At 48.8% G+C, this 21729-nt stretch overlaps 1 protein-coding gene across 5 annotated transcripts in view; it reads right to left on the bottom strand.

The window, feature by feature from the left end:
* Window positions 1-21729, bottom strand: part of TIAM2 (TIAM Rac1 associated GEF 2) — a 217975-nt gene that overhangs the window by 126282 nt on the left and 69964 nt on the right. The window contains exon 1 of one of the 5 annotated variants that reach the window (XM_058662428.1): window positions 1151-1169. The exons of the other annotated variants lie outside the window; for them this stretch is intronic. The gene's annotated coding sequence lies outside the window, so the exon portion shown is untranslated. Of the gene's footprint in view, window positions 1-1150; window positions 1170-21729 lie in introns of those variants that run through there. 5 annotated transcript variants of the gene reach the window in all.

A 21729-nucleotide genomic window follows, 5' to 3' on the forward strand; every position in this document is an offset into this window, starting at 1 on the left:
GACCTTCACCCAGGTCTGCCATGGAGGTGGCGGGAACCCAAGTCCAGGGGCCATCATCCACTGCCTCCAAGGCGCATTACCACGAAGCCAGAGCAGAAGCAGAGGAGCCAGGACTCAAACTAGCACAACAACATGGAACATGTGTGCCCCAAACAGCAGCGTCACCTCCTGTGCACAACTCCTGCCCCTGATGTTTATTTTAAACATGTGGATGGATACGCGGAGGCAACAGGCAAGACTGTCCTTTCATATCAATGACTAAATTCCACTATGGACAGACAAGCTTGTAACTCCTCATCCAAAAAAAAAAAAACTGTATCTTTACACACACACACATCTTTTCCAGAGAGTAGCTGATGTGCACTTGAAGATGGGCTTCCCAGTGGTGAACAGTAAGAGCTGTTATGTAAAAGCATCAGTCTGATTCTTAAAAAAAAAATCCGTCAAGCCGCCACAAACACTGCACTGCACGCCCAGAGACCGAATGCCCAGTGCTGTGGAGAAGACCAACTCCATCCCAACCCCCCTGCACTCCAGATAAAGACCCAGAGACAGGATGGGACTGCGCAAGGTGGAGGAGAGGCGGCAGAGCTCCACTGTGCTGCCCAAGCAACCACAGACCCCAGCGGAAGGCAGCGGGTTGCCATGGAAGCCAAGGCACACAACACCAAAGTGAGGAGTCCCAAGCTGTTCATTTGATGTGTGCGCATGTTTACAAATTCTCTAAGCAAACACAGAAGTATGAATACGCCTATTCTGCTAAACCTAACAAAATCACTCCAGTTACCAAACGGGGAGAAAAATCAAATCAGCTGGCAAAGAAGAAAGACATCCATCTAACCAAGAGACGGATGAAGGCTGCCTAGATACAAAGGGAGTAGGGTGTGGAATTAATTCCAAACCAAAGAGAAGAGGTCAAAATGCAGGCTTTTGAGACTGAGAAGCAGATCAGAACACTAAATGCATGAAAAACTATCTGCCCCTCCTCTCTTCCTGCCTGGAGAAGTTAAGGCAATTCTGACCCTCTGATACATTCTACATATGTAGATCCCAGAACCGCTCGTAAGGATGAATTCTCTTCAACATTCCTCAGACATTTCCAGGGGGTTTGCATTGTCTGGTTCCATTTTTTACCACTGAGGTCACTCACCTAACTTAAGTTCTATGCATGTATAAAGTCACCAGGGTTTCCAACAATGGAAGATCTTTTTGAGTTCTTTGGACTTGGCTCAACCACATTAAAATACACCCAACATAGTTCTCCCTCCTGAAACAAGCCCCAGCATACCTGCCAATCATAAAACTAGACTCGATCTTTCTAATGTTTCGCTCTGAGACACTGATATCATAGGATGCATAGGTATTAACAGTCATCAGATGCTAAATTCCTTTTACGAACATCTTCAAGATCACTGCTTATGATGTAACCATTTGTGAGGCATACAATCCAAAATGACATGCAGGCAATCTCAGGGCAAACACTGACAACCCCAGGATTCAAGGGCTGGGTTTGTGGGGAATCAATGAACAATTCTTCTTTCCTATGTTACTGCAAGTTTCTTCATAAAGCATTGCACAGAAATTATATACATGCATATATACAACCCACCACAAATCAATCAAGAAAAACAGCATGTTTCTCTTCCATGTGAGTGCTCAACACTAAACAAAAGGTAACCTGACTGTATTCAAGGTGGGCAGCAAAGGTTGGTGTCGGTGCTATCCAGGGAGGAGCTGGAGACTGCAAGCGAGTAACGAGGGCAGATCAGTGTCTCGAAAATAAACGCTCTTTAGAGAGGCACTATCACATACAATATGTGTTCAAAGTATAAATTATTGGACAGGTATTGCTAACACATACCAGCTGGGATATCCACAACCCATATCAGATGACATGGTTGGAGTCCCTTCCGGCTACTGCCCTCTGGGATGTAGCAGATAATGGGTCCCTGCACCCACAGAGGGCACTCAGATGGCGCTCCAGGCTCTCGGCATCAGTGTGGCCCAGCCTCAGATGTCGGGGGGCAATGGGAAGTAAACTAGTGAATGCAAGATCTGTCTCCCCCGGTAACTCTGCCTTTCAGATAAACAAGCTTTAAAAAAACACAACTATATACAAGCAGATACATAATATCTAAATTAACTTTACTTAAATAAAATATCCAAATATTTTACAAGTTTAAAACTTGTTCAAAATAATCCCTCATAGAGTAAACACCCACCTCTGAGGTGATTCCGCTCTGAGCAGAAGCCTTGGAGGACTTCCGCTTTGTGATGCGGAAACAGCATTTGCAGCAGCATGGGCTGAGCTGGCCTCGCCCTGGACGCTCAGAGCTGCAGAGCCTTCCTAGATAGATGTATGAGCAGAGGAAAACACAAAGGATTCGGATGAAAACCCTCCAACCCTTTCAAATACCATTTGGAGAGGTGATGTTTCTCTGCATGTGGTCCAAAAGTCCAAACCTAACAAGTCTGTTTCTGAAATGGGACTGGTCAGAAGGTTTGTCCCTGCATGGGATACTGAAATTTCACAAAAACGCACCACAGAGACAGACAACCCACATGTCCACCAGCGCTCCCAGGAACTAGCAAAGCAGCTCAGTGCCCAGTGCTCAGGCTCCTGACCAGAGCCTGCTGTGGAACACTGCACACCCTCCTTCACTTCCCTGCGGCTCATGGTCTTCATTTGCTCAGTGAGGATAATAATACTGGCCTTCCAAGGTGACTACAGAAATTAAGCCAAATAACAGATACAAAATGTTTAACATGAGACTTGCCCAAGAATCCAAACTCCATAAAGCTTTTAAAACCAGTCACTGGCAAAAATCCAGTAGTTAAGGGGAAAAAAAAAAAAGCTGGGGTTAGGAGGGAGTGGCTAGAGCCAGCATGTTGGCGTACCAAGCCAATCCTGAGCCTGCAACCTCAGACTCACAAACGGGCACCAGTTCAAGCAACAGATGCTCCACTTTCGATCCAGCTCTCTGTGTAGGGCCTAGGAAAGCAGCAGAGGATGGTCCAAGTCCTCGGGTCCCTGCTTGCACAGGAAGAGCAAAGAGAAGCTTCTGACCCCCAGCTGCAGGCAGGCCCAGCTCCGGCCACTGACCCCCAGCTGCAGGCAGGCCCAGCTCCATTGCAGCCACTTGGGAAGTGAACCAGCAGATGAAGATCTCTCTGTCTCCCGTCTTCCCCCCGCCTTCTCTGTAACTGACTTAAAAGTAAAATTAAAAAATCTTCCAAAAAGAAGATGGCACATGGTAAATACCAATAAAAAACTGCTGTGCAAGGGCATAAACGAGCGAAAGATGAGAGTGATGGTGGCAGAGCTGTGAGTGCTTGCTGCAGCCTACACCCTTAGATCAAAGACGCTTGGCCCTTTTATTAAAACAAGCCATGCAGAGCAGGGGTTTGGCGTGGTGGTTAAAGTGCCCGCCTCCTACACCCAACAGCCTGAGTTTGAGTCCCGGCTCCAGCTTCCTGCCAATGCAGACCATGGGAGGCAACGCTCGTGCCAGCTGCATGGGAGAGCTGGATCAAGTTCTGCCTTCTTGGCTTTGGCCTGGCAGACATCTGGGGCATGAACTAGCAGATGCGAGATCTCTCTCACCACACTCCCCACTTCCAATAAAAAACAATTTTCAGTAAAATAAACCACCTTACACGTGATCACTACCAAGCCAACGAAACATCACAAGCATCTGCCTGTCCATCCCACTGTGGTGTTCCGTATTCCGGACTGGGTGGGCTCCGGAAGATGTCCTTACAAGGAGTGTATGCCAGAAGCGCACTGCACTGCCCTGGCCATGCACTTCTGCCTTCTGCCATGTGTGGACGCTGGGGACGCGAGGCAGTCCTAGGAGTGCTGCTGGGGGCCTGGAATTCATAGCTAAGAAATCCCACGATGCGAACACCAGCTCTTCCTAAACAGCCTGCCCCACAGTGATTCCACCTGCGGGGGAAACGCTCTAGCCCACAGTGCACACACAGAGGTTGACAAATCCCAACAAATGCCAAAGACAACAAACAAAAGCCCCTGGTGAGCACAGTGGGAGGCCTACCCCACTTGTGTCGCCTCACACCGCAAGGAAGACAGTGCTTCCCTGAACTCACAAGTGGTAACCTGTGTGGGTTCCTGCACTACCCCTTCACAGCTACTCAATCGTTACAGACTACATAAGCACAAAGTAGAGAGCAGAAGAAACTTTTAAACTTTGTTTTGTTTTTTTTTTTTTTAAAGATTTATTCATTTTATTACAGCCAGATATACACAGAGGAGGAGAGACAGAGAGGAAGATCTTCTGTCCGATGATTCACTCCCCAAGTGAGCCGCAACGGGCCGATGCGCGCCGATCCGAAGCTGGGAACCTGGAACCTCTTCCGGGTCTCCCAAGCGGGTGTAGGGTCCCAATGCATTGGGCCGTCCTCGACTGCTTTCCCAGGCCACAAGCAGGGAGCTGGATGGGAAGTGGAGCTGCCGGGATTAGAACCGGCGCCCATACGGGATCCCGGGGCGTTCAAGGTGAGGACTTTAGCCGCTAAGCCACGCCGCCGGGCCCTAAACTTTGTTTTTTTAAGTTAACTGGAGAGGTCTCAAAATCAAGTCAATCTTTACAAAATTCATAATATATCACTGACGTGAAATTAAGTAATATGTCCTGTAATTGATAACAGGTACTCTTTTTTAGATAGATTATAAAACTAGTATTTAAAATCCTACTACTAAAAAGAAATCTACCAAATGTTCTTCTTCTAAGGTAAAATGAAATACTCAGTTAAAAAAAAAAAAAGCCACAGGCCCGGCATGGTAGCTGAAGTCCTCACGGTGCAAACGCTGGGATCCCATATAGGTGCCAGTTTGTATCACAGCAGCTCCACTTCCCATCCAGCTCCCTGCTTGTGGTCTGGCAAAGCAGTTGCAGATGGCCCAAAGCCTTGGGACCCTGCACCCATGTGGGAGACGTGGAAGAGACTCTGGGCTCCTGGCTTTGGATCTGCTCAGCTCCGGCAGTTGCGACCACTTGGGGAATGAATCAGTGGATGAAAGATCTCTCTCTCCGTCTCTCCTCCTCTGTGTATATCTGACTTTCCAATAAAAAATAAATAAAATAAATAAATCTTAAAAATAAAAATTCTTTGCTTAAAAAAACGCCATTTGAGAAAAAAATGCTTGTAAAATCAGACTTGCAAACATCAGCCACTGTTCACAACCCTTTTGAAGGGTGGTACCGGAACATTTACGAGAGTGCAAGTAATCTGCCCAGATCAAAATCCAATTAAAGTGTTATCTTCAGTCTCTCTGTGGACTCACAGTGCTTTCCTTTTAAGGACTGCAGGGAATCCGTTAGGGCTGAAATGTTCCCAACACATCTCATTCGCAGACTAATTGAATCTGAGTTTCTGAAGAAACGCCAGAGGTCATCCACTCAGCCAAGCCTCCTTCTAGACTGAGACCCTCCTCCCGCACCCTGACAGATGGGCCGCTCTCTTTACCTGCCTAGGCTGAGAGACAGGAAGGTCACAGCTCAGTGAGGGAGCGCATTCCAGCACAAAATCAGCAGCAGACAGAGGACCACTCCTCCCAGCCACTCCAAACCAGCCTTTGTAAACATTCCACTAATTAACTTCAGCCTTACCCTGGTTATCGACACATACCCCTCTCTGGCCCAATCACTCTGCAAACAACTCCAGCCCCAGGCTGTGGCTCTTCCTGTTCTCTCTGCACTCTAACTTCTCCCAGCCCAGCTCCAGGAGGAAGCTGCACTGACTCCAGTTAAGCAAATCAAACAAAGCCAAACACATGTTCCTGAAAAATCAGAATGCACACAGAACAGGTCCTAAGCCTCCCCGCTCGTGGAGCAGCAGGCACAGCGCCTCCCGTGGTTGGGGGCCATGCTGTCCAGAGAAGCAACGAAGGAGACAAGGTAGTAGGGCCTCAAGACTCGTCATGTTCTTGTGTTTTCCCTGAAATCTGACGCTCTGCTCCAACACTGTCCGTTTTCCCGCTACTATCGCAGAGACACTGGTGAAACCATCCCTTTCCCTTTTCTCCAAATCTGCCATAAGTAAAACAATGGCCGTCAACCCCAATAATCAGTGTAGTGGGAGGGTCATCGGTTTGCAACCTCTGATGCAACAACACACAGAATATCTTCAAGGAAAAAAAAATTATAAATCAAAGCACGCAACAGAGCCAGTGCCCTGACTCCACAGTCTCCAGGGGCACGTATCTCCCACAGCTAAGCTGGCTGGGGAACCAGGTGTGTGGCCAGATGTGGAGACTTTAGAGAGCGGGGTCTTTTATGCACAAACAGCGCCATCATGAACCAGAGGCCACGCCAGCCTTCCGGAATACCGTGGAAGACTGGAGAGCTCTCCATCTGCAGCCCACCACCAAGCTCCAGACAGCATGTGCAGCCCCCAGGAGTTCAAGTTTGCTGCAGTACAAGGTTACCCATCTCACTTTCCCACAGCTCTGTAAGGAAGTCCTACTCGTGAAACCCAAAGTAGATCCCCCCGCAATGGGGGCCTCATGCTGCTCCCAGAGGCACACAAAGCAGCCTCCTTGTCCCTGCTCTGCCTCACTCAGGATGAGCCCATTCATGTCCCCAACTGAGTTTTCCAGCAGCTAGGCTGAATATCCCATCCACCTTGTCAGTGTTGACACATTGCTCGTGCACACAGGCCCAGCTTTGCTCAGCCTACATGGGTATGAGCGGGCATCTGGAATCTAACGGCTGGAAGAGAGGAGGAGGGGAGGACACTCAGGGTTCTTCGGTGCCCAAGGCCATCAGCAAGCTCCGGGCCAGGCTGGTGGACAGAGGAGGGGAGAACACTCAGGGTTCTTCGGTGCCCAAGGCCAGCAGCAAGCTCCGGGCCAGGCTGGTGGCAGGTGTTCCTGGGCTTCACCCTCACTGGACTAATGTTTGCTTTATAGGATTATCACTGTTCTGCAGACAAGGAAACAAAGGTCAAGTGAAGTTAGGTATCGAAGGCAGGACAAGGAAAAATTCAAACCAGGTGTGTGATATAAGGAGACAACAGCGTTCTGATTCAGATTGAAAATGGCATCTTTGTGGTCGGATTTACTCATAACTTAGGATCGTTAGAAATAAGTCTCTCTTTTTTTTAAAGCACATTTACTAAAAAACCAGAGTGATACAGAAAGAGCGGGAAAATCAGAGAGGGAGAGATAGCCCACCTGCAGTTTCACTCCCCAAAGGGCTATGATGACTGGGACTGGGTCAGGGCAAAGCCAATAGCCAAGGATTCCTCCTGGGTCTCCCACATGGGAAGCAGGTCCCTTGGTCCGTCCTCCACTGCTTTCCCATGAGCATTAGCAGGGAGCTGGATTAGCAGCAGAGCAGCGGGGACTCAGGCAGTCTAACTCCAAATAAAGCTAAGCCTTCAGGATTCTCACCTAAGCTTCTCCAGCTAAGGTCCCACAGAGGATCAACACAAGAGCATCCGCACTGAGTGAGTCATCCACCGGGGCAAGCCCTGGGGCCCAGGCCATAACCAGCTCCGTGTGGAGCCCTGTGCAAGCAGTCAGTATCTGAGAAATGCACTTCAGCTTGCCCATTCCACCTCTGACACAGCTCCATGGCACCAGGTCCGCTAAGCATAGCTGCACAGCCTGGCACCCACTGTTGGAGTCTCTGAGATGCACAGCGCCTCAAACTTACCCAGCGGGGGTCGTGTGGATGACACTGGGTGCAAGCATTCATTCACCCAGAGGCCGCGGGCTGAAGAGGCCTGTCCGTCATTCAGGGGCGCACACAGTCCTAGCACAAAGGAAACACAAACATGGGTAGTTGGCAGCAGGTCTTCAAAAATCAAAATCTGCACCATGTGAAAGCTGAATTTCTTAGCGCTCCGACATTGCCCTGGCACAAAAAGGGAGAATCTAAAGGAGAAATCGGAGGAAACAGGATTCCCCAGATCCTAATGGGAATGAGACTTCCTTCATCCCATCACTTGCACAGCTAAGCCATCTGACCCATAGAAGCACAGGTGGAAGGATGGATGAAGGGAGAAACAGAAAGAAAAATAAATGGAAATACAGATACAGAAGACAGTCACAGGCGATAGCGAGATGGACGTAAAACAGAGAAGCTGACAGAGCTAAGCGTCTGGATCAAGTTGGAGCTCCAGTTGTTGGAATCAGAGCAGCCAATAAGAAGAGAACCAGGCAAGTAACTCTCCCAGAGCAAGACAAGCAGAGAGCCCCTCGCCAGGGAATGAGTGCTAAATGACTCCGCAAATCCCAAGACCAGGAAATGTCGCTCTGAGATGCGCCCGAGATTTGAACTAAGGCCAATGATCTCCCAAGCAGAGACAAAACCCTAGAAAAGAACCAGTATGTGCTAAACAGTCCTCACAAATTGTGCAGCATAACCGCATAACCCAAACACCAGTGAGTGGGTTGAGTCCCAACATAGGGTCTCAGCAGTTACTGCCCAGGACCTTCTGGTCATCTTCTGGAAATGAGGGGCCTATTCCTGTGTTAATGAGCATCCCAGTAGCCCAGCAGCACTGTCTACCTGCCGGAATATGCCTCCTTTTTCTTTCTTTCTTTTCTTTTTTTTTTTTTTTTTTTTGATCCATTTTTTAGAAGGTAGGGGTCATGGTATGCATATTGAAGGAAGGTTAAGTGCAACCCCCAGGACCCCTGCTCCACCCTGCTGCCTCGTGAAGGAGCCGCTGGGTCATCATGATTAGCATCACAGAGCTGGGCTCCAGAGGACACAGGCAGGGTGGTCGTAAGGGTGACGCGGAGCCTCAGGCCAGGCCCTCCAGCTTCCTCCAGATGACACCTGACACCAGGTTCAAACATGCCATGGAGGTGAAGGGGGGGGCTCCTTCCCTAGGTATTCTATGGGTACCTTTACAGGGGAGTCCCATGGGTGGCCACTGTGAATCTGCATGCCTCCTCCCCTAGGGTGTGGTGTGCCCAGCCCTCCACCATGTGTGCCCCCAGAAAGTGAGAAGTGTCTTTCTAAAACAAGGCATTATATCCCCATCTGGGCCACACAACGGCCCTTATCCAAAGGCCCTGGTGACCAGAAGCATTTTCAATTGTAGAGTTTTACAGATTCTGGAATATCTGCACAGACTTTGCCTGCCAGGCATTCCCTGCTCCTGCAAAGCCAAAATCTAACACTTTGAACACTGACATGATGCTTTTTGTAACTACACTACAATACTACTACTGTGGTGTTGGCCACGGTCCTTGTAGAAAACGGACACAAAACCTCAGCCTCCCCAGTCACCTGTGCGAGTTCAGTTATTCAGGTGGTATAAGCCTTGGATTCCTCAACTACGAAACAGAAATATCACCTGCCCTGACAAGGCTGGTGTAAGCAGTTACTGGGATAAGGCACGGAAAATACTAAAGTGACGCAAATATGTGAAACATTCAACATGGCAATACACCAACTAGACTTTCCCTGTAAACAGCTGCTCCTGGGGCAGGCTTGATGATCGCAATGACTCCTATGACAGAAATCCATGTGTAGAATGAGGCACAGCAGAGGTAGTGTTCTCTTGCAGAAATACACAGTGTTAGAACTGGGAGAGTTTGTTTTGTTTTTCTTTAAGATTTGTCTATTTAATTGCTTGAAAGGTGGAGTTACAGAGACAGAGAGATACTCACCTCTCATCTGCTGATTCCCTGCAGCAGGGGTATTCGGGTCACCCACCTGGGTGGCGGGGGCCAAAAGCAACCAGACCATCTTCCACTTTCCTCCTGGTTGCATTAGCAGGAAGCTGGATTGGAAATGGCATGGCCAGGATCTGAACCTGTGCTCACATGGGATGCTGGTGTCACCAGCCGTGGGGTGGACATTTGAAAGCCAGCCAATGGTCACCACCTGCCACCTGATGCCTATTCAATTCCTGGCTGCAGCTGCCCCACTTCTGATCCAACTCTGTTAACATTCCAGCAAAGCAGCAGCAGATGGCCCAGGTGCTTGGGCCCCTGCTCGCCATGCGAGAGACCCAGACAGAGCTCCTGCCTTGGACCTGTTCCAGGCCCGGCCATTGTGCGGAGTGAACAGGCAGCTGGAAGAACTCTAACCCTACCTTTCAAATAAATAAATAAATTCTTAAAAAAATACATAAAGTCAGCTTAATTCCCTGACCTTATAGGAAGAATTTAAAACTAAGAAGTAGTCTGGTTTATTCAAAATAACATCATTCGTTCAGAAAAACTTTTTAGAAATCCTATATTGGGTTAAGAATGCTGGTCCTATATAATAAACCCCATAGTAACAAAAAAAAATTTAATTTACATGAATCTAAAAGAGAAAAAAGAATTTTCAAATGGTAAGAAAACAAATCTGAATCAGGCTTCACTGATTCTCTGTTCAAATGCAGAGAATCTTTCAAACCAAAAATTTATCATATTTTCCTGAGAGCTAGATGGTTAGTGAGTGAGCGAAAAGCTGCAAGTTGTAAGACGGGCTACATTTGGATTTTTGCAATAACAGTAAAACTGCATCTCAAACATGTTTCATAAGTTAGAGCTTTCCACACACTCGTCTGAAGCAACTTAGAGTTCTAGGAACTAAAGTTTATTAATTTATTTTTTTAATTTTCTATGCCTTTGTCTATACTGTGCCATGCTAGGATTGCCTCCTTGGAAAGCTCCTAATTATCCCTCAAAGCCCAGCGCTCAAGCCCCCTCTTCTGCAAACTCTTCCCTGACAACTTCCTCCTCCAACAATCCCAAGGTTATCCCTCTCTCCTTCACCTCACAACCCCATCTTTTATAAGCAAATACTGAAATGAAGTTACTTCTTTTCTGCTCATTTCTGCTGTGAGTGTGAAGCACTGGTCTCACTCTATCTGGTGTGTGGTGACAATCCTTCTACAAGGATGCTTCATTAACGGCTTGACAGGAAAAATCAGCGCGTCAAAGTGCTCACACAACATGAGTTACACAAATCTGCTTTTCTAGCACATTCCCATTATCATACGAAGCTGGGCCCAGCATGGTAGCTTTGCAGCTAAAGTCCTCATCTTGCCCGTGCCGGGGTCCCATATGGGTGCTGGTTCTAACCCCAGAAGCCCCACTTCCCATCCAACTCCACGCTTGTGGCCTGGGAAAGCAGATGAGGATGGCTCAATGCCTTGGGACTCTGTACCCGCATTGGAGGCCTGAAAGAGGCTCCTAGTTCCTGGCTTCGGATTGGTGCAGTTCTGGCCATTGTAGCTGCTTGGGGAGTCAATCATCAGACAGGAGATCTTCCTCTTTGTCTCTCCTCCTTTTTGTATATCTGACTTCCTAATAAAAATAAATCTTAAAAAAAACAAAAGGAAGCTACAGCTGAACTATCCAATGTCAGGCAAGATGGCAGAAGATCCACCCAAACTTGGTGCACACCAACTTCCACCCAGCTTGCTATGAAGATGGTAAGGGGGCCCACAGAGCAGGGAGCGGGGGCTGCATCACTCCAGCCTCATCTCTGTGGGGCACATCAGCAGCCACGAAGGCACCCTGTCCTCGTCATCGCCTCTTCCCCCTTCCTCCAGCACTGTAGAGCACCCTCCAAACAGACCCTCTGCCTGCTTCCACACACTCCTGCTCTGCAGGCAGAACGGAGAGGCCGCGGCAGGTGGAGCCGCCAATTCTACACAGATGTGATGCAGGACAGCAGCCTATCACAAAGCACGCAGGATCCCACCCGGTCCCTCCATCGCTCACCTCAGAGATGCCAGGTGATGCCTGACAAGCCACACCTGGAACAGCTCGTTAATGCAAACAGGACAAAGAGGGCTTGTGTCTCTAACAGCAGGTGTCCATCAACACATGTCACTCACACACTTCTCAGCCTGAGAATCAGACAATAGTAGAGCCACTCCCTCCAGCAGCAGGCAGCTACCTGCCTGCCTGCCACCATGACGTCACTCTTATTGGAGAGGCACAGGGGTCACATTTCCTACTTTTGAAAGTGCTCAAGATACTGCCCCCAGGCTCTCTGCAAGAGCTGGGCTTGGTTCTTCAGCTGTACCCCCAAAAAGGTGAGCGTGTGGGGCAAGGGCAGGCCATGCTCCAGGAAACCGGACAACACCAAGCAGCCTAGAAGCAGGCCCTCAAGTCCAGGAGTGAGTTCACAGTGGCCTGAGTGTACAGAACTTTCAGGGCTGGCACAGTGGTCAGGATGCTGGGGTGACCACCTGCTGCATTGGAGTGCTGGCTCCGAGCCCCACCTCTGCTTCTGATGCCAGCTTCCTGCTAATGTGCACCCGGGAGGCAGCAGAACTTGAATCCCTGCCACCCACCTGGATGACCCACAAGGAGTTCCTGGTTCCTGGTTTCAGCCTGGCTCAGCCCTGGCTGCTGGCACTCACTAGGAGAGCGAACCTTCAGATGGGAAATGTATCTGTCTCTGCCTGGTTGGCTTTTCGATAAGGTAAAAATAAATAAAATTTTAAAACTAAAATAAAACTTGCATTGCCATCAACAAGGAAGCCTGAGCAACGCTGGGAGGTGATCCCTGAGAGCCTGCCACCACCCACTGCCCACCCCCCTCCCCCGGATCTCCTGGAATCTCTCTGCAGCACTGAGTCTGAGATTACAAAGTTGAGGGGATGGCACGGTGGCCCAGCATGTTAATTCCAGCACCACCTGGAATTCCAGCATCCTATATAAGTGCTCGTTCAAATCCTGGCTGCTCTACTTCCAAGCCAGCTCCCTGGTACTGCACCTGGGGAAGCAGCGGCAAACAGCCCAAGCACTCGGATCACTGTCACCCACATGGGAGGACACGATGGAGTTCCAGGCTCTTGATTTCAGTCTGGCTATTGAGGACACCCAATGTGTGAACCAGTAGACGGAAGACTCTCTCTCTCCCCCCTCTCTCTCTCTTTTTCCCTTCCCTTCCCTCCTCCTCTCCCTCCATGACTCTTTCACATAAAAATAAAAAACATTTAAAAAATAAACTGAAAGTATGCTAATGCAAAAATGGGAAGCAAAAGAAAGGAAGAAAGAAGGAGGGTAGATAGGCAAATATCACCGATGCTTTAGAACCGCATCTCTGAAATACATGCAATTTGTCCTCTTTAATGAAAGAAAATTAAAACTTGTCAAAAACTTTAAAAAGTGTTTTGAAAATTATCACCTTGAAGAACTGACTTTTAGTGAAGGAAACCAGGAACGAATTCCTCAGTGTTGCCCATTTTCCCACAGCTCACGGTGCTGTGCTGGACAATGGTTTGAAGTGATGCTTAACGAACAGTTCTTTGAAAGCAATCCTAGAAGACCAGTGATCAGATGCACCAGATAGTTCTCTTCAGTTTCTGCTTTCATTTTCTCTGAATCCTCTTCCTTGTTCACCCTCTGAGCTCTCTGATGCCTTACACTGGCATGACTAATTAGGTGTCTAATCTTCCCAGAACTGTGTATTGGTTAGCATCGTAAGATCACAAAAGATCACACATACATCCAGCACAGCACGGAATATGCTAAAATAAATGAAGAAAAACTTAAATACAAATAAAGGCAGAAAGAATTTCTTACAGAGCACCTTCTATTGCAAATGCCTATCATCCTCAAGCGATACCCTCTTTGCCAACACAACTCCCTTCAACTTAAAATGTTGTGAAGTTTTCTGGGTTTACTTCAGCCTTATTATCAAGTCTGAAGCTTATCAACTCAGATGCAACTCAATATTCTGATAAAAGAGAACACTGGGTGTTAAGTGTCCGAGGTCCCTGGGAAAGAGAAACATGATTCCTGTCTCCATGAACCCCTCCTGGGACCCAGGTGGACAGGACCCCCGTTCACAGGAGGATTATCTGTGAGCTCAGTCTCTCAGGGCCCCTGGGTGCTTCTGAGACACAATAGACCCACCACTCTGTGACTCCCACTCTAAAGCCTTGGGCCAGGTTCCATCAGCATGAGCGGAATGCTTGTAGTAATAACCAGCACCAGTCACTCCCAGCCACCCGAGCACCCTGTCCCCGCTCAAAGGGCTAAAGGGAATCCTGCCCTCAACAAAGGAGAACCAAAGTGGCCCAGTAGACTACACAGCGTTAGAGAGGCTGTGTTCCCAACAAAGGGATGGTTAATTACAATGAAAATACCAAGTTCCAGCCAGTCGTCCTCAGCCAGCTGACTGCACACAGTGCTATGCTGCACCAACCTACAACAAGGCCCTTGCTACTTAGACTGCAGCTCCCACAAAACCCCAGAAAGAGCTGGCGAATAGCTGGGAGCAGAACAAGGCATACCCACTGGGGTATGTCACTCAGGCCCACAATCCCAACAGCCAGCATGGCTTCTGCCTAGAAAGTCTCCTGAGAATGCCCACAAAGATTCACAGAACCAGGGGCGAAAGTCAAGGACATTAGCAGATGACCAGTGTACAGGACAGGTTAACAGATTAATTCAATAATTCAACGCCATACAAAAGGTATTTGTTTGGGCCAGTGCGGTATCATAGCAGGTAAACCTGATGACCACATCACCAGCATCACATACTAATGCCAGCTTAAAGACCAGTTGTTCCACTTTCCGTCCAACACCATGCTAACAGCCTGGGAAAGCAGCAGCAGATGGCCCAAGTCCTTGGGTCCCTGCACCCATGTGGGAGATCTGGAAGATCTTGGCTCCTGGCTTCATCCCAGTCCTCTGGCCTTTGGGAAGTGAACTAGCAGAGGGAATCAATCTCTCTCTCTCTCTCTCACTTTCTCTCTGCCTTTCAAATAAATAACAATTATTTAAAAGAAATAATCATCATGTTATCAGCAAAAATTGCTGGGGTAGACCAGAATGGATCCTTCTTCACTAGGATCCTAGGACCATTTTAAAAACAGGTTTCTGAATTTGTTGACACCCCTCTTCAGCAAGGGTTGGGAAAGGCTCCATTCTTTATCTGAATCTACTTCAGTCTACAGGGTGCAGCTCACCATGCAACACCCCAGGACTCATAAGAGGGGTTAGAAAATGCCAGGATAGTTTCTTGGGGGGCAGGGTTACCCCTGAAGCCACACCTATCCGGCCTCATCCCTGGTTTCCTTGATCTCCTGATTTTCGTCCAGAACCACATTTTCAGGATGCAGGGTCCTAAGGCTTTGGGCTGTCCTCTGCTGCTTTCCCAGTCCACAAGCAGGGAGCTGGATGGGAAGTGGAGCAGCTGGAACACAAACTGGCATCCATATGAGATCCTAGAGCATAGAAGGCAAGGTCTTTAGCCACGAGGCGATCTCGCCAGGCCCAAGACTCTTGCTTTAAAGCAGGCAAAATACCCGATTCTAGCAGCTGAAGGATCACCTGAAGGAAACGCCCTCCATCCACTCACTCCAGGAGCAGCTCAACTCCCTCTCCACCCCATCTGTAGATAGAGCCAGAGCTCCTTTTCTAGACTGGTGAATCAACGGACCCTATGGAAGCACCTGAGCACTATTAAACGAGCGAATGAACACAACACAGTGGCTCACAAGAGGCAGCTGGGACAAGAAGAAAAATCACAAGCCACAGCCAGCTTACTCCACACACTCAACTGCTCCATTGGCCAAAGTCAAGGGCAGAAACAGAGTGGATGTACTGAACTTCAAAAACAGGAAACCCTGGAGCATCCCTTAAAAGGAGAAACAGCACAAGATGCAGGGAAAAAGCAACTCAGCCAGTACTTGTCTCAGGTGTGTGTCCCCACTTGCTTTGGACTCCGAGCCATCCGTCTAGAATCACAAGCTAAACAGCCCTCCCTAAACACCTGTGAGAGCCCGACAGCAAGGCTGCCAGCCACCACGCACCTCCCTGGGCTCTGCCTGAGTGATCCCCAGAAAATCCACCAGAGGGTAAGGCAGGATCCCAGATGTAGGACTTGTTTATTTGAAAGGCAGAGTGAAGAGGGAAGGAAGAGAGAGAGCGGTTTTCATCCACTGTTTCACTCCCCAGATGTCCAGATCCCCAGAACAGCTGCGGCCAATCTGAATGGAAGCCAGAAACCAAGAGCTCCATCCAGGCCTGGCTCGTCAGTGGCAGGGACCCAAGTACTGGGCCATCTTCTGTTACCTTCTGGGGTGCATTAGCAGGAAGCTGGATGGGAAGTGGTGCAGCAGGGACTCAAACCAGCACTTGAATATGGAAGGCTGGCGTCGCTGCCAGAAGCTTAACCATCAGCACAAAAGACAAGCCCTTGAAGCTTAGTTCACAGAGCCTCAGCCAGATGCATCCTCTGAAGATTAACTTGCCTTCATTCTGAGACACAATTTGTAAAAGTGGCATAGTGTGGGAAAGAAATGCGTGGGCTGGGCCCAGTGCAACAGCCTAGTGGCTAAATCCTTGCCTTGCATGCCCGTGCCGGGGTCCCATGGTTCATGCCCTGGCTGTTTCACTTCCCATCTAGCTCCCTGCTTGTGGCCCGGGAAAGCAGTCGAGGACGGCCCAAAGCCTTGGGACCCTGCACACATGTGGGAGACCTGGAAGAAGCTCCTAGCTCCTGGCTTTGGATCGGCTCAGCTCTGGCCATTGTGGCCGCATGGGGAGTGAATCTGCCTTTCCAGCAAAAATAAATAAATAGTAAGTCTTTTTTTAAAATGTGCAGGCTTTATTGTGAGGACTGGTCTATAATAAAGACACTGTTACCCATGATCCTTTTCAAGAGCTCTTGAGTGTAAGTGCTTGTTGCATGATCACAAGTAGGCGAGAATGAGTGAATGAAGCAATGAACAGAGGAGTGAATGCCGCTACTTTGTGTTCCCAGAAGCCCTGGACTCGGCAGCATATGGAGTGACAGTTCCTACACACTGTCACAAATATCTCAGCAGGTGACAAAAACATGTCACCCTAAACCTCTCAGCACCAACGTGCTCTTCCTTATGGATGCAGCACAAGCTAACGAGTGGTCCGCACTTAGAACCTGGGGCAGGGTGACTTCTGACCTAGCAGCTCAGCTGGAAATGTTAAGGTGGGCATCCTTGTCAGGAAAAACCAAGATCACTCAGAGATTGCAGGACCACCTATGGACTCACCCTATGGGGACACATCCCACACATCCACCCTAAGGCAAGGATGTCAACTTTATTTCAGACACAGTTTTTTTAAAGAGTTGCTGATGGCTGCAACAGTGAATCCAGGATTCTTCCAGGATGGTGTCCAGCGCTGTGCCACCAGCTGCCGTGCCAGCGTATCACATAGGTGCCAGTTCAAGAGCTGGCTGCTCCACTTCACGTTCAGTTCCTGGCCATTGTGTCTTGGAAAGCAGCAGCAGATGGCCTAAGTGCTTCATCCTGTGCCTAACATGGGAAACCCAGATGGAGCTCCTGGCTCCAGCCTGCCTCAACCTGGTCACTGCAGCAGTTCAGGGGGTGTACCAGTGGATGGAAGACTTTTTTCTCTCTCCTTCTGTATGTAACTCCGAATTTATTTAGTATTCGAACGTTACATGGGGAGAGGAAGAAGCAAGGAGAGAGAGAGCATGTTCCACCAACTGGTTCACATTCCTCAGTTGTCTTCAACTGCTTGGGCTGGACCACACTGCAGCCAGGAGTCAGGAGCTTCTTCAGGCTGCCCAAATACACATACCATCTTTTGCTGCTTTTGCCAAGCCATTAGCAGGCAGCTGAACCAACAGTGGAGCAGCCAGGGCACAAATCGGTGCCATGATGGATGCCAACATCACAGTTGGCAGCTTTAACTATGGTACCACAATACCAGTCTGCAGATAGAACTTTTTTTAAAAAAAGATTTCTTAATTTTTTTTTCATTATTTTAAAGGCAGAGTTACAGAGATAAGGGAGAGAGATCTTCCTGCTTTACTCCTCAAATGGCTGCAACAGTCAGAGCTGTGCTGGTCTGAAGTCAGAAGCCAGAAGCTTCTTCTGGGTACCCCAAGGACTAGGCCATCCTCCGCTGTTTTCCCAGGCACGTTAGCAGGAAGCTGGACAGAAAGTGGAGCAGCTGGGTCTTGAACTGGCAGCCAGCAGGGAATGCAGCACCACAGGTGGAGGCCTCCTCTCACTCAGGTAGGACTCATACAGCAGCATGCTAGTGGGAGTTCACTCTAACTGAGCAGACTCCTGGACTGTGGAGATTGCTACCTGCTTTTTAACTCAACTTTCACTCAAAGCCAAATACTTAGTAGTGTGCTGGTTCATTCCCCAGTCCCTTCAAAAATATTTTCATTTCCTCTCATTAACAAACAGCATAAGGAAGACAAAGGAGTACAGCCCACTGAAGAGCCCTGGCTACACTTACATCTTGGGTGCAGAAACCAGAGAGGAGGCTCTGAACAATCTAGACAAACACAGAACTGACAGCCCCCGGAAGGTAATCTTTCGGGAAATGGCAAAAGCACACGACACTGGCGACTCTAGTTTTCAACTCAATGATTAATTTTGCACAAAGGAACACACACTCATTATACAGCTGCTCCTGCTTCACCCCTCTCTTACAGGCAAGTTCAAGTAACCCAGGACCCAAAATGACACTGGGAACTTTTTGAAGAAAATGAATGCCACCACCCCGCAACAATCCAGCCTCAGGTTTCACAGTGCGCACCTGTGAATCCCCACCTGCACTGACTATGGCTCACAGGTGACAGGTTGACATTCAGTTACACGGCAGTCGCAATGGACAGCAAACTGGGCCCAGCACTGTGGATGCAGGATAAACAGACAGACATCTAGTTAAGTCTGTGTGGCCAGAAGTTGCAGGTTGCCACTCTCCACCCCACGTACCCTCCATCTTGTCAATCAAAGCTTCTGCCTTCCCATGATGCATCTGTTACATCAGCACCTGAGCACACAGGAGATAGAAGAAGGTGGGAGATGGGAGAGAGCCCTTTGCCCAGCCTAGATCTTGTTTAGAGGTCCTGCATCAAACTGTCCAGGGCTCAGCTGGAACTTCTCTGCCTTCCCATCCCCGCCCAGCTCAGATAGACCTACCCAACCACAGGTACCGCTTTCAATATTCTTGTCTACTAGTTGATGGGACACTCTGTGGCCCACGCATGCCATGTATCTCTGTTAAAGATGGTCTACACTGGCATGTGAATGTGTTTATTCCCCACTGCCCAATAAACTGCTTCTGCTTGCACACATTCTCTCTGAAGAACCTCAATCAAAACTTCATGAATATGCATAAGCTGATTGGGCCGACAGACTGTGCCGGACCCTGTACTGGCATGCACACACAAGAATCAGGCCTGGGATCACTTCAGACAAAGTTTCTTTGGGGATCCCTCCAACTGAACTGCTGATCTCAGAAACCCAACCATAAAGAGAAGTGCAGGTTCTATGGTCTGACCATGGTGTGCAGGTGTCAAAGCTGAGCCTCCTCAGAGGCTCAGATGGAACAGTAGACAGCAAACCCAAGCGCACATGGAGGATACGGCACTCTGTTGGAACCTGCAGAGGACACCTGGTATCACAGCAGGACGGAGGACAGAACAAATCGATACCTACCCCAGCCATGTGTTGGCAGTGAAAATCTAACAGAGACTCTCAGGTAAACTGTGTCAGTCAGTGGATTCTGGAGAGATTTCATCATGTTTGGAATGGTGAGATTGGCAGCAATTCAGAACTGCTGGACTATCAAAACCACTTGAGCAGGACCCTCGGAGCATGTCCCACATTGGGGACCTGGGATGGGTAGGAGGCTGGGTGGGGCTTCTCCCTTTATCTCTCCCCTTACTCCACATATCTAAACTAACTAACTAACTAAATAAATAAATAATGTGAGGAAAAAACTTATTAAATAATTAGAATTATTGGTGCTAGCACCATGGCATAGAAAGTTAATCTGCTGCCTGTAAGCACTAGCATCCCATATGGGCACTAGTTCATGTCCTAACTGCCCCAGTTCTGATCCAGTTTTCTGCTTTAAACCTGGAGAAGTAGTGGAGAATGGCTCAGGTCCTTGGGCCCTAGCACCCACAGGAGAGACCATAAAGAAGCTCCTGGCTCCTGGCTCTGGATCAGCTCAGTTCTGGCACTGAGGCCTTTCAAACAAAAATAAATAAATCTCTAAAAGAAACAAGCACTCAGGGCCCACATCACTGTGACCGCATAGCACAAGGATGACTGCGGCACAGCACCACTTACCAGAACTCCCAAAAGGAGTAGGGGAGGAAGGACAGCAAAGACGCTGTACCAAGCCTGCCGGGAGGTGAGCTGAAGCAGCCCTCTGCGATGGGAGCAGGATGTGCTATGCTGAAAACAGGCACACTTCCCCGGGGGGAACCAAGGGAAGTACAGCAGAAGCACAGCAGAACCAAACTCATTAACTCCATGTGAAACAGACACTGTCAGTAGGAACAGCCATTTGAGATGAAGCCAGGGAAGGAAATCTACATCCAGCTTCAAAGCGGAAAGATCACGAAGCACACAGAAAGGAAAACATCCATCTCTGATGGGACACATTTACAACCTCGGGAAAGATGTGGGCAACCTGTGGAATCCATTTCCAAAAAGGGAAAGGCAGGTGCTGCACGCCTCCAGTGAGAGCAGACTGTGTGTGATCAAGAAGGATGGCCTAGGACGAACCAGAAACCCTGGAGGGAGGCCTGGCCAGAACCAGAGAGCCACTCCCATGGGTGGGAGTGTTGGCACAGGAGGCAGACGGACGGACGGCAGCCCTGCTGGCTGACCCAACTTGAGGAATGTGTCCCATTTGGCTCTGCTTTCCTAACCGGAGAGCGGAGAGTGGCAAGCATTACAAGCCGAGACAAGGAAGCCTGAGACCTGCCAAAAACAGAGCAGGAAACACATCAGGACCCCCACCGCCATTCAGCTCCAGGCTGTCCTGTGAGCTTTCCTCATTAGAAACCAGCCTAGAGAGCTAAACTCAGAAAGCAGCCATCCATCAGCCCTTTCTCAGAGGCCTAAGACCATCACAGTAAGCCAACCCTGAGTACTAACTGTGAGGCCATTACCAGTGTCACAAAATGAACTAGGAAGTCTCCAGTGTGTACGCAAGATGGGATGCACTCGACCCTAAGAAAGCTGTAGCATATGCATGCACAGGACAGTGACGAGCCAAGAGCCAGCTCGGGTCTGTGACCAGCAGCCTTGCCTCTCTCAGGGCCACTCAACATCTGATGACCTATCGCTGCGACAACCAAAGGAGAAAACATCTAAGCTACTTGACGACCTATGGCCCAGGACAAGTTGAAGAAGGTTAAATCACAAATGGGAGCTGTCTCCTCCTGTCCTGGTTAAGCCTTGCCAGCTTTTCCTCCACACTAAGCAACACCAATAAAAACTAAATTATTTTTAACAAGCGCATGGCTAGCAAGATGACTCAGTAACACCAGGGCCAGGACCCAATGTCTGTTACTAACAAATAGTGAAAAACAGTTAGAAAAATATATATTTCCCTAGGAAATGAGTAGGTAAGTAAACTGTAAGTGAAAGTAGGGAGGGGAAGTGTAAGTGAAAGGATAAGTGTAGCTGTGTAACCTGTAAACTTAGAGATGGCTGCCCTTCACGGCCTACAATAATGTTCTAAAAAAATCTTCATCATATTCTAAAGTCAACAGTAATTAAATTAATTATGGCATGAGGGCCTCCTGCCACCCCAGGCAAGCATGGGCTGAGTTATTGTTGATTCTCCTCTGAGCTTAGCATTTGAATAGGCCTTGGGGCCAACACTGTGATACAGAGGGTTAATTCTCCACTTGAAACACAGGCATCCGATACTGCAGTTTCGGTTCAACTCCCACTGTCCTGCTTCTCATCCAGCTCCCTGGGAAAGCAAAGATGGCCCAAGGTGCTCGGGCCCATGCA

The sequence above is a fragment of the Ochotona princeps genome, chromosome 1 (assembly GCF_030435755.1).
Source record: "Ochotona princeps isolate mOchPri1 chromosome 1, mOchPri1.hap1, whole genome shotgun sequence".
Classification (NCBI taxonomy): domain Eukaryota; kingdom Metazoa; phylum Chordata; class Mammalia; order Lagomorpha; family Ochotonidae; genus Ochotona; species Ochotona princeps.